The sequence below is a fragment of the Callionymus lyra genome, chromosome 7 (genome assembly GCF_982586985.1).
Source record: "Callionymus lyra chromosome 7, fCalLyr1.hap1.1, whole genome shotgun sequence".
Taxonomy (NCBI): Eukaryota; Metazoa; Chordata; class Actinopteri; order Syngnathiformes; family Callionymidae; genus Callionymus; species Callionymus lyra.
The window spans coordinates 22,782,192-22,802,557 of NC_141824.1; the positions used below are offsets into that span (position 1 = coordinate 22,782,192).

Sequence of the window (20,366 nt, forward strand, 5' to 3'; positions counted from 1 at the left end):
TTATCACTATGGTGTGTGAAACTCTTGCTGGCTTATAAAAAATACATGGAAGCGCGTCTGATGTATCATTCCTGGGGAGTTTAACGCTCAAATGTCCCTTTTCTTTTTCTTTACCTCCAGGAAAAAACAGCACTTAGGTAGAAAACCCTCTCCTCTCACTGCGTCCGTCTCTCTCTCTCTTTCTCGCTCTCTCTCTCTCCCTGGCTGCGCCAACGGAAGCTCCGCGCATGCGCAGGTCGGGCGGGCGAAGGTTTCGGTTGAGCAACGTCTGCGCTCAGGCAGTCAAGCGTCGGCGCACACGGAGCTTCACTCACTCCGTCTGGACTCTTACTTCCATGGACCGGAGCGGATAAGAAAAACCTCGGCGCGTCACTACGAACGAAGGTAAAACCTCACGCTTCTCTGTCGCCACATTGGTGTGAGTTTTCACACAGTTTCGAAGGTTTTTAAAAAAAAAAGTGTTCGCGAGCTCGGACTACGAGCAACTTCTACTAACAGAAAGTAGATTATTCTCTTCCTCGAGTCAGTTGAACTTCATTTTGTTTTTCCCCGAGTCAGTTTTTAACCCGCCGGGGAACGTTTGTTGAAGACCACCCTCCACCTGAAGTGTCGTGGCTACTTTAGAACTACCAGGATTCTACAACAACCTCCCTGGTGGCTGGCGTGGCTACTGCGCATGTCCGTGTGGCTCTGCAGACTTTTGTAGTTTTCGTACCTGAGCCACTCACCGGTGGTTAAGGCCAGCGGTAAAGGGACAAAACTACAAGTTCCAAGACAATGGTAGCCTTGTTTGGGTACGAGAGCTAGCCAGCTAGTTAAGTTAGCTTTTCCAGCAGAGCTGTCGGAAGTTGAAATCGACTCGACATTTGTTTTATGAATGAGCAGCGTTTTGGTGTTTTTTTCTATGACCACACACTGAAGTACGAGACTGTGTTTTGCAGTAGTTTTTGAATGGTTATGTTTTCTAGTCACACATGTGCAACATGTTTTTACTGTGTTGATCTTTTTTGGGGGGACATTTACAACCTGTTCATCGAGCAGCAGACGTGAGCCCTCGGTGTGTGTGTGTCTTACACTCGAGCATGAATCCTGAAGGAAGGAAGGTGATGATGCCTCGGTGTGTGTCGTGTTCCTGTCTCAGAGATCCCCCCAATGCTGCTGGCGTGTCCCCCGACCCTCAGGAAATGACACGTCGAGCATCACGGTGATGGATCTGTCGTGCGGGAGCAAAGCATCGTTTACTCTCCTCGCATCCTCGCTGGAGATAATGGCTCTTGTTATTACCAGAGATAACACGAGGATGATGTTTTTAGTGGCTCATCCTCGCCGGTCTCGTCGTTTAAAAAGCGACAGAGGTTGTGTTATGGTGTGTGTAATTACACACCATAACACAACCTCTTACATTCACACTATGTAGGTATGTGTGTAACATTTTAAACTGATTTATATGATGAACAGTATCATCTGAAAGGTATTGTACAGACGGCGATATAAGTATAATTTCCTGTGATCAACATTAAGCAAGTTATATTAATGTGTGAAAATGCACTAATTTCTGGTCAACCTCCTTTTATACTAAGTTAATGGGGTACGATATTTTAAGCGTGACCTTTTTGTTAAACCCCGAATTTCCAAATTCCATAACTTGCTCGTTAGGTTAGGTAGAACTTTATTGAAATTGTTTTTTTTCCAATTAGAACACAGCAATACAGCAATTATTCATAAAAATAAAATAAGAACAAGAACAAAGTGAAATAAAGAGAAAGAACAAGATGATACAATCTTAGTCTAAAGATAAAGAACATAGGTCAAAGAAAAATAACAAAGACAAAGTATACAAAGACTAACATTAGGTTAGGTTAGAACATCATGATACTTTCGCTCCACTCCTGCCCCCAGAAAACGGTACAGTAATGAAGCAGAGTTACGTTGTATTATTAAATTCATGAAATTAGTGTTGAAAGTGACAGAAAATGTCAATAAACATGTCTAGTTGGACTTGACCAGGCAACGGCGGGTCCAAAGCAAACAATGTGCGAATTGATAAATTTAAAATATATTTGCCATATAACTGTATCATATAATTGTGATTCCAATGAATATTTTTCTCACCTAAGATGTTTTGCGAGGGAGTTTTGTGTGTACTTCATTAATACGACATTAAAAATATTCTACATAAACTAGGAAATGTGTACATATACCTGTATACCTACACTATGATTTTGTATAAAGGCAATTGGTAGATTTAATTCGGAGCATTTCACTTAACCAACAATGCTTATCAGGTCACTGTAGTCTCCTTTCTTAAATATCATTATTCATTAAAGGTGAAACTGTTATTATTGTGTTTTGCTTTCAACTGCCAAGATGGCGTATTGTAGGACAGAGTTTGGTCCTTACTGAGTCTGGCATTACTAGGGCTGATGAATATCTCATGGTCACATTGATGTCTGAGCTCCTGTATCAATCTTTAAACACGAGCGTGGCCATCTGTGATGTCTCGCCTGTTAACCTAGTGTTGAAGGATCTCTTGGCGCACAGATGTGACACATTAGTTGGCATTTTTTGCAAACACGCCACACAAAAAGGCTTGTGATCAAAGAATGCTTTGAGTGAAATGATACTGTGTAGTTCTAGAGATGAGTCCCTTTGGAAGCTGTAGTATAAGATCTAATGTGGAGCAGTTAAAGACAGAGCACTCTAACATCATAGTCGCTGGTTAATGTGGAGAGTTTATTACAGTAAATAAAGTTACTGTGTGAGCTTGTTGAAAATATTTAATTTCCTAAACTTTGAACAAATGTGTTCAGCTACTATCTGACTTTAATGACTTCAAGGCTTTTATCAATGTTATATTGTCTGCTAGGCATTCTTTTGTGCCTCATGTGCAGCAAACCCTCTTTTGACACCATGACACGGTTTAAATCCTAATGAACTGTTAATCTCTCCCTTGCAACTCGTAAATAAAGTTGTTGTTGAGCCCAGATTAATTCACTCAATGGTTCGAGTGAGATGTAGTGGGGTTTTTTAGAATAAAATTGAAGTTGGCTTAAAAATACAGACAAACCTTTCTGCTCTATTTTCTGGGTAACCAACAATTAAGGGGGAAATACTTCTAATAAGGGTATTACTATCACTCCCTCGTGGACCATGGACATTTTAAGAAGGTTGTTTTTAATCTGTTTGTACTTTATGGCAGTTCGCTCTAGTCCAGTGAGACATTCATAAAGTGATCTTAGTCACACAAGGGGTCAGAGTCGAAGTTATCTGCTGAATGACATGTCAATTTATATTGTTATAGATTTATAAAACAGTTTATCCTGCCATGAAACATCCTGAATGGAATGTCATTTTCTATCTCTCATTAACTTTTTGGTCATGACGTTGATATTTTTGGTTTCCTTTAAATCAGTTTCCAGCCAACTTTATTGCATTGAAAGCCATTGCATAGCCACTTAAATTTGACATATGCAACAAAAGAACAATGTAATTACTCTGAAATAATAGTTTTCTCTTCAGTGCAAAATGTAAATAAAAATGATTTAACAGAGAGTAAATAAGGTTGTCTTCATCTGAATCAAATATTATCTTGAGAGTTTAAATAAAATATAATGACTCACATTGTTGGGCTTCATCAATTTTCCATTAATGTCATGAAAATACTTCGCATAATAGAGCCACTGAGATTTTCACGGACGGACTGACTTGCCAGGATGCAGAACAAAACAGAGACATCAAGAACATTGTGTGGGCTTCAGTGTTTGTCAAGCCAGCTGAGTTTCTTAATTATGCAACATTTTCTGAGCGACTCTGTGGTTCGATAAGTGCTGTTTGAGAGAAAATATCTGCCTGAGTGACAGGTGTATTTTCTCAGACTTCTAGTGAAAGCACAGTTTGTGTTGTTTAGTGTAAAATGGCACGAAGCAGGAGATGTATGAAGCAGGGCCCCTCGCCCACACTCTCATTGATGTGTTGCGCTCCTCTGGGGAGGGGGTCTTATCCATAAGTCAGCAACCATGACAGTGTCATTGGGGTCAGGAGATTTACTAAAGAGGAGCACAACACGTCTCTGTAAATGAGAGCGAGCTTTATAGCCTCTCGTGGGGCAATAAAACATCTCCTAGGCAGACGGTTGATCTATCAGTCCTGACTCCTACATTTCATCTCATCACTCTATCCGAGGTCAGACCCCCCCCCCCCCGTGGGTGTTGCTTACTAATATGGGCTCCTCCTGAGGATGTGAATGACTCAGAAATCATCCAAAAATCTCTGAGACTGGACATGCAGTTCAGGGCGAGAGTAGCTGTCTTCCATTAGTGGAAGTGATTCTAGATGCACTGCAGGCAAAAATCTTTTTTCCCTCTCAGTTCCCCTGCACAGGGCATGTTTGACCAGTGTAAATATAGCATGTTGGTTTTAGCTTGAGGATAAACACAGATGTTGAGTAGGCCGTTCTTCGGTCGGTCGGGTCCCGCCACTGGTCAGCGTTGGTAGCCGAGGAAGCCAGCGAGAGGGAAAGCCTCCTCATCCGTCCACAAAACACTTCAAAGTGACCCAGCGCTGCGCTTTTAGCAAGCTAGGCATGCTTTGGTTTTACTTCATCCAATACGGTTGAATGCTCCGGAGCTTGTTGGGAAGTTAAGATTGCCTCGACCAGCAGGTTTATGATGATACTCAGAGGAGGTTTGAGGGGTGTACAGGTTCTTCCTTTATTCCAATCCAGAGGCAATTGTTCTCAAAATAAAATCAGTAAATTAAGAATTAAATTAAAATGGCAACTAATGTTATAGATCTTGGACCTTTATTGTACTGATCATTATGTGTCTGTTTGTAGAAATCTCTCTTTTCATTGACATTTTTACACTAGAAAATTGGTTTAAGCCCCGCCCATTGAAAACCCCTTTTTTTTCTGGAGACTAAATCTTGTTTACCATAACTACGCCCACTTTGCTGTGACTGGTCAAGAATGTTTGTTTGTCAATCCCAGAAGTCTCCACTTTTAAGGGACTCATTGTGTAAACAAAGTGGGGCGTGATAAAAGTTGGTTGCTGAAATTTCAGACGGGGGAGAACTTTAAAAAGTAATCACTTCAAAACATCGCCATAATGAGGGACTTGAAGAGGAATACTTCAACATTACAAACATGTTTCAAGTCAGGAGGATTTTCATGTTAGATTCCCTATTAGTATGGCCACTAACCTTTTCCATACAAAAAATCATGGGTCTTTTTTGTGCTCGACGTGGGACGCAGTTGTTGGGGTTGTACTCCGAAAAGGTTGAAATAGGGAGCTTTCACATTATGTTGAACTTCACACCCAGGACAGAGGTCAGGGGTTAATATAGCTTATAACTTGCTTAAACATGGAGACCATTCACTGTCTTTAATGTCGACATACTTCAATCATACATAGATCAAACCTCTTGCTTTATTCAAGGTTGTGACACTGTTGCCGCTCTCGTCTTCATCTAAACTTGGACCGGGGCCACAGTAGGCAGGTGGAGTCTGTGGCTCTTCTCTCCGCAGGGCATATGGTGCAGCCTGTCTATGACAAAATGTTATGAAAAGAGGAAATCCTGAATGACGCGCCACCAGGTCATCCAACATTTTGAACTAAGAGTATTATTTGTTTATTCTTTTAATTAAGTATTTCAATTGTTTTCTGTCCTGAGCATGTCATTTCTGTGAATGGCTTTGAAACAGCAAAAATGCCATTAGCAAACATAATCATTTATAGATTTATATCACCAGCAAAACACGTTCATAATGCATGTTATTAAGGTTTTTGTAGGAGAATTGATTCCCACCACTTACACGGAATACTTTGAGAGACAGATAAGATCAGTCTCGAAAAATGAAGTCATGTTATTACTTCCTGAGTTCTGCTAAAGCATGAGGCCACTGTTGTCCCGCCGTGCATATTTTCCTTTAAATACCACATTCCCCCCTTATTGGTCATTCTGGCTCCGGGTTCTTGGAGGTCAGAGTCAGACAGGAAATGAGTGTCAACTACGACGCAGGATGTTTGCTGAGCGCTACCTGGTGAATCACAGAAGAAGCGTGGAGATCAGTCATCGTGACCTCTTGAAGAATTCCTTGAATAATCCGGAATTATTAAGTCATTTTGCAGCTTAAATATGAGTTGTCTGTGTCTCTGTCACGTCTTTTCTGACTAGCTTGTTTCATGGAATAATTCACAGCTATTTCTGTGATATCACTATTGTCTTCTCTCTGCTGAATGACCTTCCTAACCTTACATTGATAATGAATCAATATTTTGTTTCTGCCATTAACCATTGTGTTGAGGTTGTTGACTCAGATAAACGGATGTGGGAAAATATTTTCTATTTTTTACCTTTTGAAGTTTAAATTGTTTGCTTTTAGTGACCTTCACTTTTGTTACCACGCAGATAGCTTGGGGGAGTTCTACACAAAGAAGCCACACAGCCCTTGTGTTTGTGTGTGGTCAGACTGGTCAGCTTTTAAAGACGTTTCCGGCTCTTGTGTCGCAATAGGAGCATTTTTATGACGCTTCTTCAAAAGTCTATTTCTTTCTCTGGCTTCTTCTTGTGGTATGTGCGCAGGGAAGTGGACTCTCGCGGCCTCTCCCACCTTCTCCGCTCGCTCTCATTCTGCTGTAATGCCAAGTGAGCGTTGCACAAGTCATTCCACAAATACCTTCTCATCGGCTTCTCTGTTTGACTGAGTGACAAATTCAATTCACCAGCTTCTCATTCAGGTCACATTTGTAGTAATCCGTTGTGTGGTGCTGCATGTTTTGGAGAGAAGATTTTTAACTGCTGGTGTAATTAAGATGAAGGTCACGCTTTAACCGACAGTTCTTTTTAAAAACATCTTTTGAGCTATCTTTTTTTTTAGTTTTATCCATAAATTCCATGTATTGTTTTGTGTTACATCAAGGATGACCACGGACTCTCAACCTACTGTATGGGATGCTAATGAATTATTGAATTAAACATTTCAAATGTTGAAACATTGAGTTAAATCTATTCTATTCTATCATTGTTTTGTTTAACTTAATTATATAATTTCTATATTTAAATGTTGGGTTTTATATTTATTTGAATTAAAAAATATAAATAAATTTAACTTTTTTATAGCAATGATATACTTCCAGAGATGATCCCGTTGGACAGGGATTCAAAAGTAAAGACACCCAAGGAGAAAATCCTTGATCCCAAGCGAAGGCTGTGAATACCACTGTTCCTTTGATGATGTTTAGGACTGTGAAGCACTTTAAAGACATGCTTGCCGGCTTTGTGTGTCACACACTGACCTGGTTGCTACATCATAGTAGGTGTTGGTTTTACTCCTGTACTTCCATGACTTTTTCTTTAAGAATGACAACAACACACTTTTTAACTAAAAAGAAAAGTTTAATTATTTCAAAATGGACAGTTCTATTATTACTTTTACATATCCTTTTGTAATGCCAAAGAAACTGCTTCTATATTGAGGTTTGAACTTCTCTGCTTCTCGATATCCTCTGTGAAGTCGCAATACAAATATTTAAATCTGAAGTCCGGCCACTTGAATAAAGCCAGGGTGACCACAGTTTTAGCTCTTAAAAACGCTGTGTTGTGGCAGGCTGGTGTTTAAGATGGACTAACCTCAACCCGCTAAACTTTTAGTAATAGCTCAGAAGGGTGTTGTGTTGTGACCTACTCAGTCTGACAACAATTGACTTGGAGTCATTAAACAGCTTCCCTTTTTTATATGAGCAAGATCGTAAATTTTATAATTGATATGTTTCTTTATTTGTTTTATATTCTTGGTGTCATTTTGAAAAAAAACTGCTGAACCTTATTTGAAAAGTAACAGACTTGGATTTGTTCAGTGAAAAAACATCAAAGGCCTGTTGGCACAATTTCTACACTAATACCGTTTCCAAGTGTGTTTTATTGGGGCTAGTAATAGATATTAATGTTTGATAGATGTGGGCTTTGAAATGACTTTGAATTTGGAATGTTTTTAAAAAGGAAGTTTGATTAATTTCCCCTCTCAAGTAAAAGTATCAGCATGTTCTGTTCTACGTTAATCTTTGTATCCTTTGTTATTTTTCTTTGATCTATGTTGTTTATCTTAGACTTGGATTGTACCATCTTGTTCTGTCTCTTTATTTCTCTTTTTTCTTGTTCTTATTTATTATTTATGTTTTATGAAAAATTGCTGTACTGCTGTGGCTACTTGGAAAAAAAACTATTTCCCGAAGAAGACCTCCTGAGGGATCAATAAAGTTCTACCTAACCTAACCTCTCACCCGATATATTGTTTGTCAATCTCAATAAGTAAGTAATATTTGTAGCGCTTTTCTAGACAAGTGCTTAAACAATCAAAACAATACCCAATAAAATAAACAGGAGTCTCGGAGAGTAAAGGAGAAGCCTGCACGAATAAAAGTGTCTTAAGATGTTTCTTGAAGGAGTCAAATGTATCACCAAGAGCCCTGATGATGTCCAAAGCTAGCTCGTTGTTTGTGTTTTTGAAGCGCCGACTGCCTCGTCCCTGAGGAGACGAGAAGGAAGTGACAGAAGTTTGGGTGTTTCTTCTTACAACGGGAGCCTGTTATCACCGTGGGAGAGAAGGGAACCGATAGCTGATAACCCAGATGGAGTAAAATGGTTAAATAGGGGTTGACAGAGGGACAGACTAAAGAAGAGGCTTATTGTTCAAGCTCGAGAGCTTTTACTCTTCTTTCAGCCGTTCACTGTCCAAATTATTAGTCTTGGCCATGTTGTGCATGTTCCCCTCCATGACCTTCAGTGTCTCATATTAATAAGTCCGCCTGGCGCTCACATGTTGACAGATCCAAAATGTTTAAGGAAAATAAAAAAAAAAGTTAAAATGTAGATAAGATTCCACCTTGTCCCAAGAGACTGGTACGTTTTTTCTAGGAATGTGTTGTTGTTGTGTTGATGTTGAAGTAAGTTAGTTGGTTATAATTATTGTTGAGCAAATACTAGGGATGCAAATCAGGAGATGCGTATCTCGATACAGGGGCAATGATATGATGGTTTGCGATACTGGATATATTTGTAGTATTGCCTGAGTACTTTACTCTGGTTTTGCACAATTTAAAGACTTTTAAAGAAGTCATAACTGGTTTCAAAAAAGATGCTGGAATCAACTGTGTCCTCCAGCGGACCGAGGTGTAGTTACAACACAAAAATGAACAAACGCTGTAAATATTTGAATGTTAATTGTAAATGATAAATTGAATTACTTATTTTACACACACACAATTTCAAATATAAATGATAACAGTGTTTTTTGGATAAAAAAAAGTCATATTCGAATGAAAATATTTTTTAGTGACTGGCCTACAATAAAAACGGCTGAAATTGCCTAATATGTTGCGTGCACTACAACTATGTGTTTTGTGTGTTCTGAAGGTCACAACTATCAAACCGCCCGAGGCTGAAGGTTGTTTGACCCGCACAGCCTCACCCTCCTCCCCACTTAGTCAACCCCACCGTCGTATTCTTTCTCTCTCACACACACCGATTCTTTTTCTTCTCTCAGCACAAACGCACACGAGTGCGTCTACTTAACACATTCCCACCTTTGCTACTGCAGATGAAGCAGCACACACACGCACCCGCAGTAACACACACACACTCTCCTGTTGCCGGTGGAAGTGTGTGTTTCTCTTGCGGTTCCCACGTCTGAGTGTGACAGGAATGCCGACAACCCCACAGAAAAGGCTCTGGGCTCTGGTGTTTGTTATGTATTTTTTCTAAAGTATCCTGTCTGTTTCTCCTCTTTCTCTCGTTCCACCTTTCCCTCCCTTTTTCCTTAAAGCACAAGTCATTAGTCAAAGCAGTGCTGAATGAGCCTGGAACACAAGTAGGCCAGTGTGCGCCTTTGTGCGCACATGTGCAGCTTTGTGTGGTTGCACATGCATGCGTGAGTGCAAGTCGGGCTGCGGAGCCACTCCCTGGACAAGTCCTAAAACCAACACAGGGAGAAAGAGAGAGGGCTGCTTGATGGATTAAGCTTGTTGTAACAGCACTCCTCACTTGCTCGGACTTTCAATGGGATTGCTTTGGGTTGTTTGTGAACCGAGATCAATGACTCATGGCTCAATATATACTCCTTTAATATTCTCCAGAACTAGCTCAAGGCTCGTGGGCCACATCTGGCACGCCACGTTACTTTATGTGGCCCTCGATATGGTTTGCTAACATCAAAGTAGATAATAAAGATGCTAAAAAACAGAGATTATTGATTAGTAGATACGTCCAATAGAGGTAAAACTAATGTTGTAGGTAAATAATTTGCTTTTTTAGTTCAACGAACATTGAAATAATTAAAATGTATTGAGCTTTCAACAATAAAAAAGAGTCATTCCTACAATATAATAGTCACATTTACTTCCTATTAATATACATTTTGTTTGGCTAAAGGATGTTTGGCCCCTTGTGTGATTGAGTTTGACACCTCTGCTCTTAAACAACCACATACATTTGTAAAGACTGGAAAGCCCCTTTTAAACTTGGTCTTAATATCAGGCAAGAAAAATGCCATAATCAGTATTGGCTCAAATTACTTAAATGGTAATAACAAAAGCAACATAAATAAGGGGATTGTCTCATTTCCTCTAATGAAGGTTTTTTCCCAAACATGCATTAAAAAATGGTATAAATATTAATACCTGACTTTTAAGCACCAAAGTAAAATGATGCAGTAAACATATCACTGACAATGTGTACTACTATTATTGAAAAAAAAAGCCCATAAAAGGTTAAGTTAACATTTTTTTACATTTGTATCATCGACAACTTGTTTATGTTAAATGGTTGCTGGTGGCTACAACTTCTCTGTTGCAGGAAAGTCGTTGCCAAAGACTGGATTCTTTAAAAGCTTAACTTCTTTCTCTAAGCTCCACCCCTTTTCCTTCCCTTTGTGGTTGATGTGTCAAGGTTAAAAACTGTGGACGGTTCATAAGTTATTGCTTCTGCTATTGAACCATCAGTTGACCTATAAGTAGAAGGCAAAGAGCCCATTGAACTTAACCACTTAGCTCTGTTTCCTCTTAACGGTCGGCAGCGATCGCGGCTTCAAAACAAACTCGACTGTTCTTTGTGTGAAGAAGGAGTGAGAGCGGCACCTTGCTTTTGTCAAAAGTATTTTTAAAAGGACAAATGATTATGTTTAGCCCAAGGGGGAACCCATTACTCGAAGGCTTTTGATGTTGTGTATATTCAAGAATGTTTTGATTTAGAGAAAACACTGTAACTGATTGAAAATGTAAAAAGATAACAAAACATCCGTGCTGCTTTGTTCTGTTTGGTGATATCTCAGAAGCACATGACTCACCCGAGTACGACGAAAAGTGATCTCACTCAGAACTGGTTCTTTAACCTCCAACCTAATTTAATAATCAGATTTGTAGCAGGTAGAAACACATAAAAATGGAATAAAAGTTCTCGCTCATTAAGGCTGTCGATCAATGTAAGCTGTGTTTAAGGTCAGACGCTCACTTTCTCACTCTACTTTCTCACAGCATTAGTTTGTACAGCTCTTTATAACACCCTTTGTTTCTGGCCCGTTTCAATGAACCTACTGTACTTTGTTTGCTCTGACTAGTCAAAGTCCCGCTGGCAAACACCGGCTGGTCTCTCCGGGGCTTGGAAAATGTGTTCAGACAGAGCGCGGCTTGCAACGCTACACCATCACGGTTTCACCAAAGCTTCATGTTACCACTGTGTCTGGGGAACAATGTGTACGTGCGAGTCTCGGACTGAAATCGTGTAAACTCTGACAAACATTCAAGTCGACATGAAGTCGGGCGGCTTAAGAGAACGCTCAGGCATTGTCGTAGGTGTGGGTGAAGAAGCGGCGAAAAAGATTCACACGAGGGTGTCTTTTGAAAGTGATTCCGATGCGTTGCTACAGTGTCTGTCCAGATTATTTTGTAGCATATTTGGGGTGTAAGCCTTTTCCAATGCGACTCCGCAGCCTCTGCACCAACATCTCCAGATATTCAGCAGGACTTGAAATCGCTCCCTACAGCTGGTGCTGGCAGACAGTGGGAGGAGGAGGGAGAAGCCAAAGCGATTATGAGACTCGGGGTGCGCTTTAACCCACTTAGCACACCATCTCAGGGTCTCTGCCAAAACGGTGAGCTTAGCGCTTTCAATCCTGTTCCCAGAGTGAGCCGATAGTTTGTCGCTCGCAGCTGCGTCTTATTCCCGGTGAATGTTATCAAATTATTCACGACCAAGTTACGAACTGCGTCAGTCAGCATGTGTTGCACGTTTTTGATCATTAAGGTCTGAACCAATCTAGTTGTCTGGGTTTTTGTGATCTTCAGTTGACGGTTTACCACGTTTTAATGTTGATGAGCGACATAAAGACGAGACAACCATCACTTTCTTTTCTTTAGATCTGTCAAAGCAATCATTTCAGGATCAAACCAGATTAGGCTACATTAGTTTTCCTTCAAGTTCTAAAGTTGTGTTTTTATTCGACATCATTAACATATTTATGTTGGCGTGTTACACCCAGAAATGAAAGATTTCAATGTTTTACAACTGCTAATGCTTTGTTGCCTTTAAAGAAAGATTTCTAAGTGATCTTGACATTTACGCTTTACTGGAAGCATTGATTTTATCACATTTTCAGGATTGGAAAGTAATGGGCTAAGTTTAAGTGTGTACTTTTTTTTATTGTTTTGTAATTTAATTTGGATTAAGGATGGCTTTGAAGGTTTTGACATTCACTTGTATTTTTTCTAAATGCTGCTAATGCACCCACCTCCCAAGAACTAGCGAACAACCAAAAAAAATGACATATACATGACATGACATATTCATATACAAAATGAAGTCAAGACACTAAAAATAAATAAAATCAAAACATATCGTTTTTGAATAAAATGTTTATTATGGTTGAACCATTAGAGCTTTGAAAAAACCACCCAGTCCAGCGGTGCTGTGGTGGCTTTTTTGTGAGACCCCTGTGAATTGAGCTCCTCGGCAGAGGTATATGTTGTCAGTGTTTTTCAATTCATAGCAACTCTAGCCCTGTATTTAAACAGTCGATAGTTAAGTGGTAACACGAGTGAACCACGTTATTTTAACATTCACTTCAGTCCTAAGGAGTCAAACAAAATATGTGTCAATACCTCTTTCTAAAAGTTTTGTCGGTGTTGTGGTTTATGAAGCATAATAAAAGCTGTCTTATTTTGTGGTTGTTTATCTGTTAAAGTTCTCTTTGAGGTTACAATCGTTTATTGAGCGGCAACTGTACACCAGTTCTCTCTTTCTTAGTTCAAGTGTTGTTGCTAAGCATTTGCACTGTAAGCTTCACTGATCCCCAAGAGATAGACTGTCTCCTATTACTGATTTCCACCGGACCTCAACGAACTGTATTAGTCTTTAATGGACTGTAATGGATCTGTCATCGTAATGAACCGGAGAGCACAAGTGAGGGAATTATTTTGTTGACTACAAAAACACACATTTAGGCGCTTAATAACAACTTGTTATAAACTCAAAGTATGCGTCTGTCTGCTCCTCAAATCAAGACTCCACCTCTTATGAAATTGGGGTCACAACATCACATTCTTTGGATTCTTCATGAGCAGCCGACTCTTCTGGGGGTTTTTCACATGCACGCTTTAGAGGCGCACAGAAACGCTGACTCTGTCATTAATGAGTGCCGCCACAAACAACGCTGTTGCCAAATCCACAGTCGTCTATCACCAAACTTCGAGAAACCATCTGCAATATTAGAATTTGAGTGTGGAAGTTGAAAGGTGGAGGAGGAGCAGGAAACTAGAAAAGGGTGATTCAGAGGAGGGGGGGTGTTGTTTGAGCAGTGGCACTGTCACACTAGTTTTATGTCTGGAGCGCTCCCTCCTTCCCCCCCTCTCTCCCGCTCATGCTCTTCGCTACTGAGCACAGTCATGGTGGAATTGGGGTCAGCTTCATCGCAACACAGTCTTTTATTTAACCTTTACACGAGCATGTTCTTTTGCAGATGTCGCTTTCCACGCAAGCACCAGATTCACATGCTCGTTCCCCAAACTCTCATTCATGAATTATCACCCTTCATTTGCATGCTTTAGTTCCTGGATGAAGACCAGGAGATTTATTATTAACAAAAGTGAACGTAATTCTTACAGAGAGAAATCTGCTTTTAATCCTCTGCATGGTTGCAGGGAGTGAAAAATGGGATGTTTGACTAACTTGCTGTTAAATTCCGATAACAGGAAACCAGCAGGAAAAAAAAACACACCGACAAGGCACAAGTAATGATACAATCTGCGCTTCTTCTAAATTCACGCCAAGTCTAAGCTTCTTAGTCACAGCAGTTTATTTAATCTGATCGCGGAACATAAATGGAGGGGTTTGTACTTAAAGGTTACATTTCGACCAAATAATTGTTGCATTCCTTTTAAAATACTGTAAATTATCATCATGCCAATAATGTACGAGCGTGTTATTAGTTCTTAGAAGCACAACACTCGCAAAACTCCATACAAATACGAACAAAGTTCATCCCAGATTTTTCCTTTAGCTTGAAAACACAAGTCAACTGTGGCTGTTGTCAATTTCTCATCAAGTCTTAGATTAGATAACAATGTCACACAAAACAAAGGATATGAAATATGGATCATACAACAAACATGCTTGACACTAAATCACTTGCAGTGTGTGTCCCGGTGCAGACGCCAAAATAATGATAAACGTTGTTGACGACGTTCATTAGCTTCAGGACGTTACAAGCACTCATTACCTTTTTGTTTCATTTCCCACAGTAGCAATTTAACACATCGCAGCTAATGTGCGATCTCACCACACCTCCTCGCCGAGGCTGTTCTTACAACAATATTGCGTCGATCGCCCCGGCGTGCCTTGCCCAAGTAGAGGGACTGATATAAATCTAATCTAACCTTCCTCATCTCCGGAGGAGCTGGCTCGCTGAAGGGGCTATTAATCATGGCTTGGCCTCGCTCGGCCCGCCGCACTGTGTCCGTCTAAACAGATGGCTCAGCGAGGAGGACGGATTTTCCATCTCAGCTCCGAGTGACACCTTTCTGTCAAAACCCTTAAGCTTCCTGGTGATCACTTGTTCGAATGTGGTTCATTCGTTCAGGCCTTAATAGTTTGGACACTGCCAAGTTCTGAGATGTTTTCAGTCCAGTAGTTATCGTTTTTTATGCATTAATACATCACAGATTAATAAGCGTGCGCTTTGTAATGTGCTTTTTATTCTGGTCTGGTTTAAAGCTTAACTTATTTTTAATTGTATAGTCCAACTCAAAAACAAAAAGTCATGGCCTCGAGACCAAATCCGACCATCCAACTGATTTTATGTAACCTGCTTAAAAGCTGTCTCAAATCAAATGTTACCTATTAAAATGCCAGTGTTTTAAGATAAGAAAATGAACAGAGATTATCAATGTCAACACTTTAAAAGGAAAGGATTTGATGCAAGTGTTTTGTGATGGAGAGAAGTCTGGAAAGTATCCATTTACTCTGCTTGCAACTTGGACAGTTAAAAGATTTTGGCTCCTTATGTGATAGATTGTGACACCTCTGACATGAAAACAACCATAAGGAATTGCTCTGTAGAAGCCAAGAATCTATAACGCCTATTGTGGATTGTTATTACAGTTAAACTGTGGATAAAGGAACTCAATATTTCCAAATACACAAATATCTTCCAACTCAAGTGTTAATGCGTACTTTCTAATGTAACCAATAATTGACTAATAAGACGGTTTATACACATATTAGCTAGCAGTTTAAAATGATAGCATGTATTTTCTGGAATCCGAAATATTGACTTCTTTGGAATGAAACTAAAATGCCACCAAAAAAGTACACTCTTTTTACCTTAACACAACATTGGGTTCAATAGTGGCAACCATCTCACATGCTTAATAATAAATAACCATCATGCACAGCTAGTTTGCAAGCTTGTTTCCTGTTTACCTAAAAAAAAAAAATCTCATGAGTCACCATTATTCTTAAATTCATATTTGACCCTGAACGTAGCACAGTCATCCTGCTCAGTAGCTCTCTTGGGTAAATGAAGCAGGCACCAATGGGACCTGCTCTTTATTGAATTATTTTTAGCAGTCAAAGTATATGTGGTGAAGTGAAGGAGCTCGGTTCAGATCCTGTCCTCGGTCAATATTTGATTCTTTGAGTGCCGTGCCACTGCGGGGAGGCAGTGACTTGGCATGAGAAGGATCTTCCGGGCAGGCAGGCTGGCTTTTCTTGGTGCTGGTGGAGCATGAATTCAGACATTATACCTTCGCCATTTGTCACATAGTGTGTGTGTGTGTGTGTGTGTGTGTGTGTGACACCTGTTCCCCATGTTCTCCAGGTCTGAGGTTAAAAAAAGCTCCCGAGCTAAAAACCTCGGCAGTAAGTGGCGAGTGGGCGCCTGCAGCACTGGCTTTTATAAGAAGCCTTAATGTTGCTGTGCGTTTGTGCTGTTGCCATGTCGATGGTCGACCCGCTGTTGTCACATACAGCTAACATCTTGGACACAGCCGGCTCATGGTCACAGTCGGCTCTCCTCTGTTCCTGCACTTCAGTTTTCACCGCTCGCCGACTAGGTCTGTGTGAACATTTCTGCAGCACATGTGGTAAAGCGACGGCTTATCTCATTAACAAGACCTTCCACAGGAGCTTTGAAGCGAGCGGTTCCACCCCCACCGTCGCCAGCTCACGACTCCACATGCTACTGACTCCTTCGTGCCCCTTTCACCAAGATATGACATCCAGACTGATAGATTATAGACTAGATACTAGATTATAGTATAGTCTGTAGATTGTAAGCACTGCCAATGAAATGGTATGTTTTGAATTGTGTACATTAAAAACAAATGTTGCTTTTAGGCGTGACCAGTGAATTCTTGTGTGCAGACAAAAGCGTCAAGACTATTCTTGGTATTTAACTTAAAGTTATTTTAGATACTAAACCACAATGTTTTGAGCGTCTCTCTTTCTTACAAAGCAACTCTTCAATAAAACTTTGACGTAAACGGGTTCATAACTTTTCAGAGATCTTGTTAATATTGTTTCTGTTTAGGAAAAATCGGCAAGGAAACCAAGTTACAGTAAGTGTGACCTTGAGTATATATATATTTTTAACTACAATATTAAACATAAAAATATAATTATAATAATAGTGATTAAAAAAATAGATCTAAAGATAAACCAGAAATACACTGAAAAAAAAAACGAGCAACTACATTTTCTATTTACGTTTATGTATTTATTAGTAAGTTTCAGTCACATTCTTTTAAGTTAAAGATAAACATATAAATATAACCCTTTGGATTAAGAATCACTCTTCAGTAAAAACAACCTCCAGACGTTTTATTTTGATCAAAGCTTTCCACACTATCTGTTTCTTTTCCATCCCGCTATTTTCTGTTGACCTGGTCCTGCTTTGCCCTTAGTGCATATGTCAAAAAAAGAAGAAAACAAATAAGTCAGCTCTGTTTATTTAGGTCCACGGTGACTCACGGTGTAGTGAAACTCCACGGCTCACTTTTCTCTCCGTCGTCCTCCGCTGACGTGATGAAGTCGAATATCCTGTTTTGCCCGGCGTTCAGCAAGCCAGGGCTTTGTTTGGGGTTGTGGGTCCGTGCTGTTTGAACGTGTTTACATGAAACGGTTCCAGAAACTAGACAGTCCCAGGGGAGGCACAGTCTCGCACGACGCAAGGAAGTCGCTTTCACTCTTTTTAGCCAGTCAGCACGTTGTTGTTTGATTTGGTTATTGTCTCATCAGTCGGATTATAACAAGATTTAAAGATTAAATGTAATAAGCTTGACTACAGTTCATGTTATTGCAACGTATTCTAAAATGTGAAGATGGGTTATTGGGAGTTAACATCATGACCCGAAGTGCTTTTTAATCTTACTGACTTGGTGAACACTCATTATCTTAATGCTTAAATTCAGGGCTTCGGGTGCGTTTGCAAGTCAAGGCAGATCTCTCTCTGCTTCACTAGATATATTATAGGTACTCGTGTTATCGGGACTCCCCGACTTGTTTTTACTGAAGGGTTTCTTGTTCTTCCTTGTCTTCATGACTTAATGTGTTGTTGTGTAAAAGCAAAAAAACTCCCTTTGACCTCAGATTGACTCGAGGATGGAAAGTTAAAATGTTTAAAAAGTCGGTGTAAAAGGCTCTCCACAGTGGTGGGAGATGTCGGGTCTAATAAGGGAGTGGTAGATGTGTTTTTTATTTCCTCCTCGCTGCTCTCAGCCAGCTGTTGCCTCCCGCCTGTGGTGGACTCAAGGGCCTCGGTGTCATGTCAGGGCAACACGGGGGAGGGCGAGGAGAGAAGGTGGATTTGTGAAAACATTAATTATGAAATTTCTTGTATACCTTGATCTTTTTGACTTTGCTCTATTTGATTAGAGAACGCAGTCAGAAAGTTTTTTTTAATGAAATCAAATGTTGAGTATTGTGTTATTTTCCCAAAGTAATTCTGAAGTTGCCCTATATAGGAAAAAACATTCGTAAGAAAAAACTTTTGCCAGTGTTCACAGCAAAACACAATAAACATTGTTTTTTTAAATTTCAAATGAATTAAGAAGAACAATATGTATTTCTATTTTGTAAAATATCGATATAATTGTGTGATGTCTGTGGTGCTTTTTACTTTCACAGAGCGAATGTTTCGATGAAATTAACATTCTTTCCCAATTGGCTATTTTCTATAGACTGTATTTAAAATGCCCAGTTTGGTCACTTCAGTGCTTATTTAACGCTTAGGTAAAGATATCGTTGTTGGGTTTTTTAAAGGTGCCAGATCACTGAATCGATCTTGATCTCCGAGTTATTTGAAGTACCAGTCATCTGCACATTGGAACAATATTGAACAAATGCTTATAAAGTCTATTTGTACTGACTGGTAAATGCACACTGTAAGGATATGACAAGTTTACACACTGTAATGTTTACCAATTTATTGATAATATGTGACTCTTGGCTTGTAATTCAAAAGTCAAGTAGTCACTTGGGGCGACTAATGTATCCAAGGTTGTCCCACTCCTTCAGTTAATCGGATGATATAGATTTACACTCTAATGGAACATGGTTTTCCCACACTTTGTGTGGGTCAATCCAGCAACACCAGAGTATTCAGTTACAGAGTAGGGCTTGAATAGAAAACCCCACAGGATTCAGTTGTTTTACAGGCTTCAGAAGAGGCAGTAGCACCGATGTTATCAGACTGAAGTCAAAGCCACACTCTGACACTGATACTCTGGCCAAGTATTCAAGGTTTGCTAAGGGTTACATTAATATTTATATTGGAAGGAGCGTCTTTTTATAGAGTGTCAACAACGACCTTTGGTAGTTTAGACATGCTTTTGTTCTCCACAAAGTAGCGTCTCTCGGGTAAACTGATCTTCGTCAATGGGCTGCTTTTTTCGAAGAGACTTAAAATTCAATGACATCACAACTGCCACATCCTCCAAAAAAGCATGTGGTTTGGATGATTCACTCCAAGATTCTATCTTGATGAAACCAAACCAGTAGGTTTATGGATATCTAATACAAAGTCACTTTGTTTCAATAGAGTTTCAATGCTGCTCTAGGCAGGACAATATGTTCTACAGTTACTGCTGGTTGCCAAACACTATCTTCAAACAGGCTTTTTCTTTTTTTTTAAAACTAAGTAAAAAGAATGAGGAAACGGATGTAATGTTGACACAAATTAAATTCTTCTAATAATTGATTGCCACAGTACCATAGTGACTGAGATTTCAGTGCTTTTTTTCACTTTCCCCAGTGAAAATATTTATTTCAAAATTTGTAAAATCACAAAGCGTTCTTAGGCATTTATGAAGCGGACTTTCTGTCCATCACAAAACTAAACTGTAAAAAGAAATAAAAAGTTGTTTTTCATTGTTTAACCGTTCCAAAGGCACCAGTTAGAACAACCCCTGTTCAGTTGTGTTATTATTGTTGCATCTGTCATTAACAGTGCACAGTTAATATGGTGTTGCAGTGAACTTGACATATGACATGCTAGGAATGCTGAAAGCAGGAAATGATGTCATCACTGTGTTTGTTAAACCTGTTTTAATGAAAGAACAAAAGACCAAAGTCATTGGCCCGATCCCGAATCCGCATGCATATCACTTGACCAGCCTCTTCTTCCTTACAGGATCTATCCCACATTAACATTCTCATCTATCAGTCCGGTTAAATGCACTGAGCAGACATTAATTTGACAGATTGTCATGCCATTTTGTTCTATTCAAGGCGCGTTAGAGCTCCAGGCCATAACATTGTGAGCCTGCACTGATTGAAAGATGTGCTATCGGAGCGGCGCATGAAAATATCTGACCCTTCTGATC

General features: G+C 39.7%; 1 protein-coding gene across 2 annotated transcripts in view; it reads left to right on the forward strand.

Moving 5' to 3' along the window:
- Positions 1-250: 250 nt before the first annotated feature.
- Positions 251-20,366, forward strand: part of sipa1l3 (signal-induced proliferation-associated 1 like 3) — a 61,629-nt gene continuing 41,513 nt past the window's right edge. For both annotated transcript variants that reach the window (XM_087794958.1, XM_087794959.1), the window contains exon 1: positions 251-384. The gene's annotated coding sequence lies outside the window, so the exon portion shown is untranslated. The remainder of the gene's footprint in view (positions 385-20,366) is intronic.